Genomic DNA, 10,763 nt, shown 5'->3' on the forward strand with positions numbered 1-10,763 from the left:
TATGACGAGCGAAATACAGATTGTATATTGGAGTTTTCCTTTGATCTAGGCCAGGTTTAAATCCGATCCACACTATAGACAGACAAAAATGTGCCTTTTAATTATATTTAATACAGCTGTTGGCTGTCGAGTGCAGTTGCGCTACAGGGCAGCTTGGATATAATCTGGCCCTAGTTTTGAGGGCAGCTCTGCCTGAACAACCTGGACTCGGGGGTAGACGTAACATAGTAAACGAAAATCAAATTAGTATGATATCAAGTTGTATTTGTCACAACAGGTGTAGACTAACATTGAAATGCTTACTTACAGCCCCTTCCCAACAATGCAGAGAGAAAGAAAATAGATCAATAATATAAAAAATGTAATAATAGATACACAATGAGAAACAATAACTTGGCTATACAAGGGGAACCAGTACTGAGTCAGTCTGTTGGTTCCAGACTTGGTGCATCGGTACCGCTTGCTGTGCGGTAGCAGAGAGAACCGTCTATGACTTGGGTGTCTCATCATTCTTAAATGGAAGAAGTTTGGAACCACCAAGACTCTTCCTAGAGCTGGCTGCCTGACTAAACTGACCAATCGGAGGAGAAGGGCTTTGGTCAGGGAGGTGAGAAGAATGGGAGAAACTCCCCAAGTATATGTGTGCCAAGCTTGTGTCATACCCAAGAAGACAGGAGGCTGTAATCACTGCCAATGGTGCTTCAACCAAGTACTGAGTAAAAACTTATTTCCGAGTGCACTGTAAAATCGGAAATAATTTACCCCTTGACTTGTTCAACATTTGGTTACGTTACAGCCTTATTCTAAAATTAATTTAAAACTATATAATCATTCTCATCAATCTACACACAATACCCCATAATGACAAAGCAAAAACAGGTTTTTAGATATTTTAGCAAATAAAAAATCTAAACATTTACTGAAATATCACATTTTCAGACATTTTACTCAGTACTTGGTTGAAGCACCTGTAACTGTGATGCATCCGGTTTGCGTTTCCACTCATTAACAAATATGGTAATGAAGGGAAGCCCAGTGGCCGGCAGTGTTAGGAAATGGGGTGAGATGGATTTTGGCCTACATTCTGCCAATTTTCTCATCGATGAAACATTTGATCTCCATACAGTTTTCTGTTGCCAAAACTACAATCAGTAACAAACAGAGTGGACTACGTTTAGTAGACTTTACCCTTTGCCAAAGTTTATTTGCCATTGTTTAGGAGTGCAAGGGCGAATTGCGTAATTGCACACACACATTTCAGAGTGCAAATACATGCTAGAACGCGCTCTGCCCACATTGCTTGTTTTACCCGCTATGATTAATTAGTTCCCGTTAGACCAGAGTTTGACGTTTCCATCTTGCTATGACTACATTAAAATGGGGGAACCCCTCAAAGAAGGACCCCACTTGGACATTCTCCATTGCGGTTTGAAGAAGTGAGGAGAGACTGCAAGGAAACGAGGGAAGATGCATTGAGAAAGAGTAAGATAATGAATATGAAATAATGAAAACGCCGTTAAGTGTAAACTCTGCCCGCTGACTGTTCAGTCACATTTGTTCTGCCCTCAAAACAGTTCTGACGAAAGCATTTCGCAACACCCGCAATAACATCTGCAAAACACGGGTATGTGCCAAATATAATTTGATTTGACTAGGAACAAGACTGAATGAGAAACTCCACGGAACCTTAAATCCACACTGCCACCTGGTGGATAACCTTTGTACATGTAAATGAAATAAAACTACACGAAAACTATTCCAAATAGTTTTCTTTCTAAATTAGGATGTAGATTCATATTATTTTATATGTAGAAGGGATCACACAAAATAATTCCCCCCAACATTATCATGTGTTCATTCAAACAGAAAGGAAACCAGCAATCGCATACATTGGCAGTGACAATGATCTAAACCAATCTATTTTAAAAGTAGTCCATCTGCCCATCTAATCCAGTTTAACCACTGTCAAAAGATCAGGGGACCTCAAATTGTTATTTAAGAGTCTAGACAAAATGTTCAGGATTCTACATGTTTCGAAGCTATGCATGAAACATGTAGAATCATGATCATTTTGTCTAGACTCTTAAATAACCATTTGAGGTCCCCTGTTATTTTGACATAGCTGGCAAGAAAATAACGAACCAATGGTGAGAACAACACAAATTCCCTTTCAATTATTGCCATTTAATCACATTCATATCATACGTTTCCAAATTAGTTGTGCATATACTGAAACAGTCCCTCTCAGTGGGTAGAACTAACAGGAGAAGATCATTCATTCTGGGTGCACATTATGTCTTGCCTGTGTTTACAGTTGGTTTCTTCACAGCTGTAACTTATTATCATACGAAGGAAAAGGGTCCAAAACAATATGATGCTTTGCTCATTTAACAAGTCTAGTAGTGATGTTTCAGCAGCCAGCAGCAAACGTTTTAAATTCTACCCACAACCCAAGTACCTTATTGCCTTTATTTGACAATGATTTAGAGGGCCATGAAATACTTCAGTTAGGTGAACTTTCCACATGGAAAATGTTCACAATAACGATGCTCTTGACATTACTTTTTGCTCACTGTACATTTGTCTTGTCCTGTCTAGTGTAAATATAGTTTTCTTCGTTTTTTTCTGTATATATTTCGTACATATTTTAATCTCACTTTCAAACTAGAGCTGAATATACTCTCCTGCAACCCGCATCACCCAATGTGGTACGGATCCGCCTTTTCTATACTTTACTTTAGAACCGGAGCCACCATCAGAAGCTAGCCAGCTAACTAGCTACTAGCTCGTACTCAGTTAGCCATTGCTAGCGGTCTTCTAAGCTAACTAGAACACCAGCGCGACATCAACCCAGAGCATATCAGACTGCTCTTTCTCTACCACATCTCCGGATTCCTACCGCAAGCTCTGAACCTTTACACCGGATCATCGCAACTAGCTAGCTGCAATTCCAGTGGCTACTCCTGGCCAACGTCTCTGGCCCAAAACAAGCTACAGTTAGCCTTGAGCTAAGCCCACCTCCCGACTAGCCGAAGAGGCCCAACGATACCTCTTTTGCCAATTGGCCTGGACCCTTTACTGCCGACACGGAGCGCCGCCGATCCATCACGACTGGTCCGCCGACATAATCGTCCGAGGTGGTTTCAACAGGCTTTTTCGTTGCGACATCGCCAAAGATCCATCTGCTGGCCAAGGCCCGCGAGCTTTCTGAAACGCTGTGTCTCCAGCTCACCCAGCGCACTAGAGCTCCTGTAGCATAATCCTGGGCTACAATTACCCGGGCCCACGACCGGTCTGTCGATGTCACCGCAAGAAGAGGAATAAACAGACTCACCCCATCGCGACGTCCCCCAAAGGTTAGCTCTCTAGCCCTCGCTATCTCCCTACTTGCTATTCGGCCTGCTAACGGCTAGCTTGTCTAGCCCGGGCCTACGAACTGTTAGCTTGTTAGCACAGGCCTGCTAACCATCTGACTCACCTCATCCCAAACACTTCTGAACCCATTTACTTTCTATCTCTCTTTGATTTTTATTTGTTTATACCTTCCGGAAACCTGCCTCACCCACTGTGATACGGATTCGCTATCACTTTTAATTTTTATTTATTTTTATGACACACTCAAGAACCTCCAGACGCTAACCAGCTAACTAGCTACAAGCTATTTAGTCATTGTTAGTTTTAAAAAAAAAACCTGGATAACACTCGCCAGCCCAGCTTCCCTGCCCATCCACCGCTGCCCCCTGGACACTGATCTCTTGGCTACATAGCTGACGCACGCTGGACTGTCCATTAATCACGGTACCCCATTCTGCTTGTTTGTTTATCTGTCGGCCCAGTTGCCTAGTCAACGCCATTTTACCTGCTGTTTGTTGTGCTAGCTGATTAGCCTCGCCTACTGTTTTTAGCTAGCTTTCCCAATTCAACACCTGTGATTACTGTATGCCTCGCTGTATGTCTCTCCCAAATGTCAATATGCCTTGTATACTGTTGTTCAGGTTAGTTATCATTGTTTTAGTTCACAATGGAGCCCCTAGATCCACTCTGCATACCCCTGTTACCTCCTTTGTCCCACCCCCACACATGCGGTGACCTCACCCATTACAACCAGCATGTCCAGAGATACAACCTCTCATCATCATCACCCAGTGCCTGGGCTTACCTCCGCTGTACCCGCACCCCACCATACCCCTGTCTGCGCATTATGCCCTGAATATATTCTACCATGCCCAGAAACCTGCTCCTCTTATCCTCTGCCCCCAACGCTCTAGGCGACCAGTTTTGATAGCCTTTAGCCGCACCCTCATACTACTCCTTCTCTGTTCCGCGGGTGATGTGGAGGTAAACCCAGGCCCTGCATGCCCCCAGGTACCCTCATTTGTTGACTTCTGTGATCGAAAAAGTCTTGGTTTTATGCATGTCAACATCAGAAGCCTCCTCCCTAAGTTTGTTTTACTCACTGCTTTAGCACACTCTGCTAACCCTGATGTCCTTGCCGTGTCTGAATCCTGGCTCAGGAAGGCCACCAAAAATTCACAGATTTCCATACCCAACTATAACATCTTCCGTCAAGATAGAACTGCCAAAGGGGGCGGAGTCGCAGTCTACTGCAGAGATAGCCTGCAAAGTAATGTCATACTTTCCAGGTCCATACCCAAACAGTTTGAACTACTAATTTTGAAAATTACTCTCTCCAGAAACAAGTCTCTCACTGTTGCCGCCTGCTACCGACCCCCTCAGCACCCAGCTGTGCCCTGGACACCATTTGTGAATTGATCGCCCCCATCTAGCTTCAGAGTTTGTTCTGTTAGGTGACCTAAACTGGGATATGCTTAACACCCCGGCAGTCCTACAATCTAAGCTAGATGCCCTCAATCTCACTCAAATCATCAAGGAACCCACCAGGTACAACCCTAACTCTGTAAACAAGGGCACCCTCATAGACGTCATCCTGACCAACTGGCCCTCCAAATATACCTCCGCTGTCTTCAACCAGGATCTCAGCGATCACTGCCTCATCGCCTGTATCCGCCACGGAGCCGCAGTCAAACGACCACCGCTCATCACTGTCAAACGCTCCCTAAAACACTTCTGTGAGCAGGCCTTTCTAATCGACCTGGCCCGTGTATCCTGGAAGGACATTGACCTCATCCCGTCAGTTGAGGATGCCTGGTCATTCTTTAAAAGTAACTTCCTCACCATTTTAGATAAGCATGCTCCGTTCAAAAAATACAGAACCAAGAACAGATACAGCCCTTGGTTCACGCCAGACCTGACTGCCCTCGACCAGCACAAAAACATCCTGTGGCGGACTGCAATGGCATCGAATAGCCCCCGTGATATGCAACTGTTCAGGGAAGTCAGGAACCAATACACGCAGTCAGTCAGGAAAGCTAAGGCCAGCTTCTTCAGGCAGAAGTTTGCATCCTGTAGCTCCAACTCCAAAAAGTTCTGGGACACTGTGAAGTCCATGGAGAACAAGAGCACCTCCTCCCAGCTGCCCACTGCACTGAGGCTAGGAAACACGGTCTCCACCGATAAATCCATGATTATCGAAAACTTCAATAAGCACTTCTCAACGGCTGGCCATGCCTTCCGCCTGGCTACTCCAACCTCGGCCAACAGCTCCGCCCCCCGTAGTTCCTCACCCAAGTCTCTCCAGGTTCTCCTTTACCCAAATCCAGATAGCAGATGTTCTGAAAGAGCTGCAAAACCTGGACCCGTACAAATCAGCTGGGCTTGACAATCTGGACCCGCTATTTCTGAAACTATCTGCCGCCATTGTCGCAACCCCTATTACCAGCCTGTTCAACCTCTCTTTCATATCGTCTGAGATCCCCAAGGATTGAAAGCTGCCGCAGTCATCCCCCTCTTCAAAGGGGAGACACTCTGGACCCAAACTGCTATAGACCTATATCCATCCTGCCCTGCCTATCTAAGGTCTTCGAAAGCCAAGTCAACAAACAGGTCACTGACCATCTCGAATCCCACCGTACCTTCTCCGCTGTGCAATCTGGTTTCCGAGCCGGTCACGGGTGCACCTCAGCCACACTCAAGGTACTAAATGATATCATAACCGCCATCGATAAAAGACAGTACTGTGCAGCCGTCTTCATCGACCTCGCCAAGGCTTTCGACTCTGTCAATCACCAAATTCTTATCGGCAGACTCAACAGCCTCGGTTTTTCGGATGACTGCCTTGCCTGGTTCACCAATTACTTTGCAGACAGAGTTCAGTGTGTCAAATCAGAGGGCATGCTGTCCGGTCCTCTGGCAGTCTCTATGGGGTGCCACAGGGTTCAATTCTCGGGCCGACTCTTTTCTCTGTATATATCAATGATGTTGCTCTTGCTGCGGGCGATTCCCTGATCCACCTCTACGCAGACGACACCATTCTATATACTTTCGGCCCGTCATTGGACACTGTGCTATCCAACCTCCAAACGAGCTTCAATGCCATACAGCACTCCTTCCGTGGCCTCCAACTGCTCTTAAACGCGAGTAAAACCAAATGCATGCTTTTCAACCGATCGCTGCCTGCACCCGCATGCCCGACTAGCATCACCACCCTGGATGGTTCCAACCTTGAATATGTGGACATCTATAAGTACCTAGGTGTCTGGCTAGACTGCAAACTCTCCTTCCAGACTCACATCAAACATCTCCAATCAAAAATCAAATCCAGAGTCGGCTTTCTATTCCGCAACAAAGCCTCCTTCACTCACGCTGCCAAGCTTACCCTAGTAAAACTGACTATCCTACCGATCCTCGACTTCGGCGATGTCATCTACAAAATGGCTTCCACTCTACTCAGCAAACTGGATGCAGTCTATCACAGTGCCATCCGTTTTGTCACTAAAGCACCTTATACCACCCACCACTGCGACTTGTATGCTCTAGTCGGCTGGCCCTCACTACATATTCGTCGCCAGACCCACTGGCTCCAGGTCATCTACAAGTCCATGCTAGGTAAAGCTCCGCCTTATCTCAGTTCACTGGTCACGATGGCAACACCCATCCGTAGCACGCGCTCCAGCAGGTGTATCTCACTGATCATCCCTAAAGCCAACACCTCATTTGGCCGCCTTTCGTTCCAGTACTCTGCTGCCTGTGACTGGAACGAATTGCAAAAATCGCTGAAGTTGGAGACTTTTATCTCCCTCTCCAACTTCAAACATCAGCTATCCGAGCAGCTAACCGATCGCTGCAGCTGTACATAGTCTATAGGTAAATAGCTCACCCTTTTTCACCTACCTCATTCCCATACTGTTTTTATACTGTTTTTATTTATTTACTTTTCTGCTCTTTTGCACACCAATATCTCTACCTGTACATGCCCATCTGATCATTTATCACTCCAGTGTTAATCTTCAAAATTGTATTATTCGCCTACCTCCTCATGCCTTTTGCACACATTGTATATAGACTGCCCATTTTTTTCTACTGTGTTATTGACTTGCTAATTGTTTACTCCATGTGTAACTCTGTGTTGTCTGTTCACACTGCTATGCTTTATCTTGGCCAGGTCGCAGTTGCAAATGAGAACTTGTTCTCAACTAGCCTACCTGGTTAAATAAAGGTGAAATAAAATAAAATAAAAAAATGTACAATGACGGCCTACACCGGCCAAACCCGGACGACACTGGGCCAATTGTGTGCCGCCCCTATGGGATTCCCAATCATGGCTGGTTGTGATACAGAGGTGGGACCAAGTCACTATTATTTGAGTCACAAGCAAGTCTCAAGTCACAAGATCTGAATCTCAAGTCGAGTCCCAAGTAGAACGGGTCGAGACTCGAGTCAAGTCCTGTGCATTCTAAAAGCAAGTCAAGTCTCAAGTCAAGTAACAAATATATATATATACTTGTTCAACTACAAATCTTTGTCTATTTATTGAGGCTACCAGACAGCCCTTTTTATGATCTTGTCTACAACACATTTTGATTAGCCTATGTAATTGTAAAATAGGGACCTTGTAGTGGTCATAAGGGCATGTCAGCAGCAGGCAAGGCAGGTTGACATGCTCAGTGTAGATTTATTTACAGGCCTTGGTGCTCCAAATGGTGATATTGCCATATCATACAACATATACAATTAGATGTATCAAATATACAAAGACAATATCTCAAAATAAATAATTTTATAACAAAAATATAAACCCAGCACGTAAAGTTTTGGTCCCATGTTCCATGAGCTGAAATAAAACATCTCTGACATTTTCCATATGCACAAAATGCTTATTTCTCTCAAATTTGGTGCAAAAAAATGTGTTTATATTCCTGTTAGTGAGCATTTCTAATATGCCAATATAATCCATTCACCTGACAGGTGTGGCATATCAAGGAGCTGATTAAACAGCATGATCATTACAACACCTTGTGTTGGGAACAATAAAAGGCCACTTTAAAATGTGCAGTTTTGTTACGCAACGCCACATATGTTTCAAGTTTTGAGGGAGCATGCAATTGGCATGCTGACTGCAGGAATGTCCACCAGAGCTGTTGCCAGAGAATTTAATGTTAATACATTTCTCTACCATAAGCTGTCTGCAATGTAGTTTTAGAGAATTTGGCAATACGTCCAACTGGGCTCACAACTGCAGACCACGTGTAACCACGCCAGCCCAGGACCTCCACATCAGGCTTTTCACCTGTGGGATTGTCTGAGGGAGGGAGGACACATTCAAGGGTTTTGCTTTATTTGTACTATTCTCTATATTGTAGAATAATAGTGAAGACATCAAAACTATGAAATAACACATGAAATCATGTAGGAACCATAAAAGTGTTAAACAAATCAAAATATTATTCAAAGTAGCCACCCTTTGCCTTGACAGCTTTGCACACTCTTGGCATTCTCTCAACCAGCTTCATGAGGTTATCACCTGTAATGCATTTCAATTAATAGGTGTGCCTTGTTAAGTTCATTTGTGGAATTTCTTTCCTTCTTAATGCGTTTGAGCCAATCAGTTGTGTTGTGACAAGGTAGGGGTGGTATACAGAAGATAGCCCTAAGTCCATATTATGGCAAGAACAGCTCAAATAAGCAAAGAGAAACGACAGTCCATCATTACTTTAAGACATGAAGGTCAGTCAATCTGGCTCTCATGACGACCGCCACAAGACAAAAAGACCAAGAGTTACCTCTGCTGCAGACGATAAGTTCATAAAAGTTAACTGCACCTTAGATTGCAGCCCAAATAAATGCTTCACAGAGTTTGGTTCCCAACGGGAAGCATGGAGGAGGAGGTGTAATGGTGTGGGGGGTGCTTTGCTGGTGACACTGTGATTTTTTTTCCTCCAACAGGACAATGACCCAAAACACACCTCCAGGCTGTGTAAGGGCTATTTGACCCAGGAGAGTGATGGAGTGCTGCATCAGATGACCTGGCCTCCACAATCATCCGACCTCAACCCAATTGAGATGGTTTGGGATGAGTTGAACCGCAGAGGGAAGGAAAAGCAGCCAACAAGTGCTCAGCATATGTGGGAACTCCTTCAAGACTGCTGGAAAAGCATTCCTGATGAAGCTGGTTGAGAGAATGCCAAGAGTGTGCAAAGCTGTCAACAAGGCAAAGAGTGGCTACTTTAAAGAATCTCAAATATAAAACATATTTTGACTTGTTTCACACTTTTATGGTTACTACATGATTCCATATGTGTTATTTATTCTTTATGTCTTCACTATTATTCTTCAATGTAGAAAATAGTAGGTGTAGTAGGTGTGTCCAAACTTTTGACATGTACTGTGTGTATATATGTTTTTTTAAGAGCAGAAAAAAAATACTCCTCAGCAAATCATCCTGTTGTCCCGCATTTGGGTATCATAAATGTGGTCTCCCTATTCACGACAGACAGTTGATGTTGTTTCATGGTAGACAACAACCACGGGCCACGAAATTTTGCCAAATGTTCTCGTCCCACTAGTATCTTGCAAAAACATGGGAAACATCTATAGTGACCTCCCCTACTGAGGTATAATAACGGTACCTCTCCAAGCATGCCAAAAGCTGCACTTACAGGGACTTTATCCGGATACGCCCCCTTCATCACGAAATACATTGGTTAAAATGATTTAATCTTGTGATACTTTATTTAAACTATTTAAATGATAAAGCATACACATTAATATAGTTGCCACCTATTCACCAATAAAGTAAAACACAGTAATATCCTCCTCCACAAAACCATTAAAGGGGCAATCAGCAGTTGCTACATACATTTATGGACAGAAATTAATTATTTGTACCCATTGATTCTTGAAGAATATAACTTAGAAATTGCCTCATGAGCTTAGTTCAACTGTCGTACCTCATCAGAACCCCAAAACATACACTTGTTTTCCTCCAACATTTGTAAAAAAGAACATGTAAACACTATAGCCTCAAAACATGGTTAAAACTATCATTTGTGTATCATGGTTGGTCAGTCCTTGCATCCATAGCGCTATGAATTTGAGAGTGGTTCCATTTCCCCAGCACCATCCATTATCTTTCACCGAACCAGGGGCGGGGAGTCGGCTTTGTTATTGTTTCAACTGCTGATTGCCACTTTAAGGACGTATCCTGGTAGGGAAACAATTCTAAGACAGATCAATGCATCCCAAGCATCCAGCAACAACACCTAAGTGAAAAATTCAAAGATGAATGTTTCATTTATCTGGAATGAACGTTTGTCATTGTAAATAAATTAGTCAATCGTTTACTCATAGTACCTGTGACATGATGTCGGGAAAAGGACGTTCTGTGACGAGATCTGATCGGTTCA

Source organism: Oncorhynchus keta, chromosome 24 (genome assembly GCF_023373465.1).
Source record: "Oncorhynchus keta strain PuntledgeMale-10-30-2019 chromosome 24, Oket_V2, whole genome shotgun sequence".
NCBI lineage: Eukaryota > Metazoa > Chordata > Actinopteri > Salmoniformes > Salmonidae > Oncorhynchus > Oncorhynchus keta.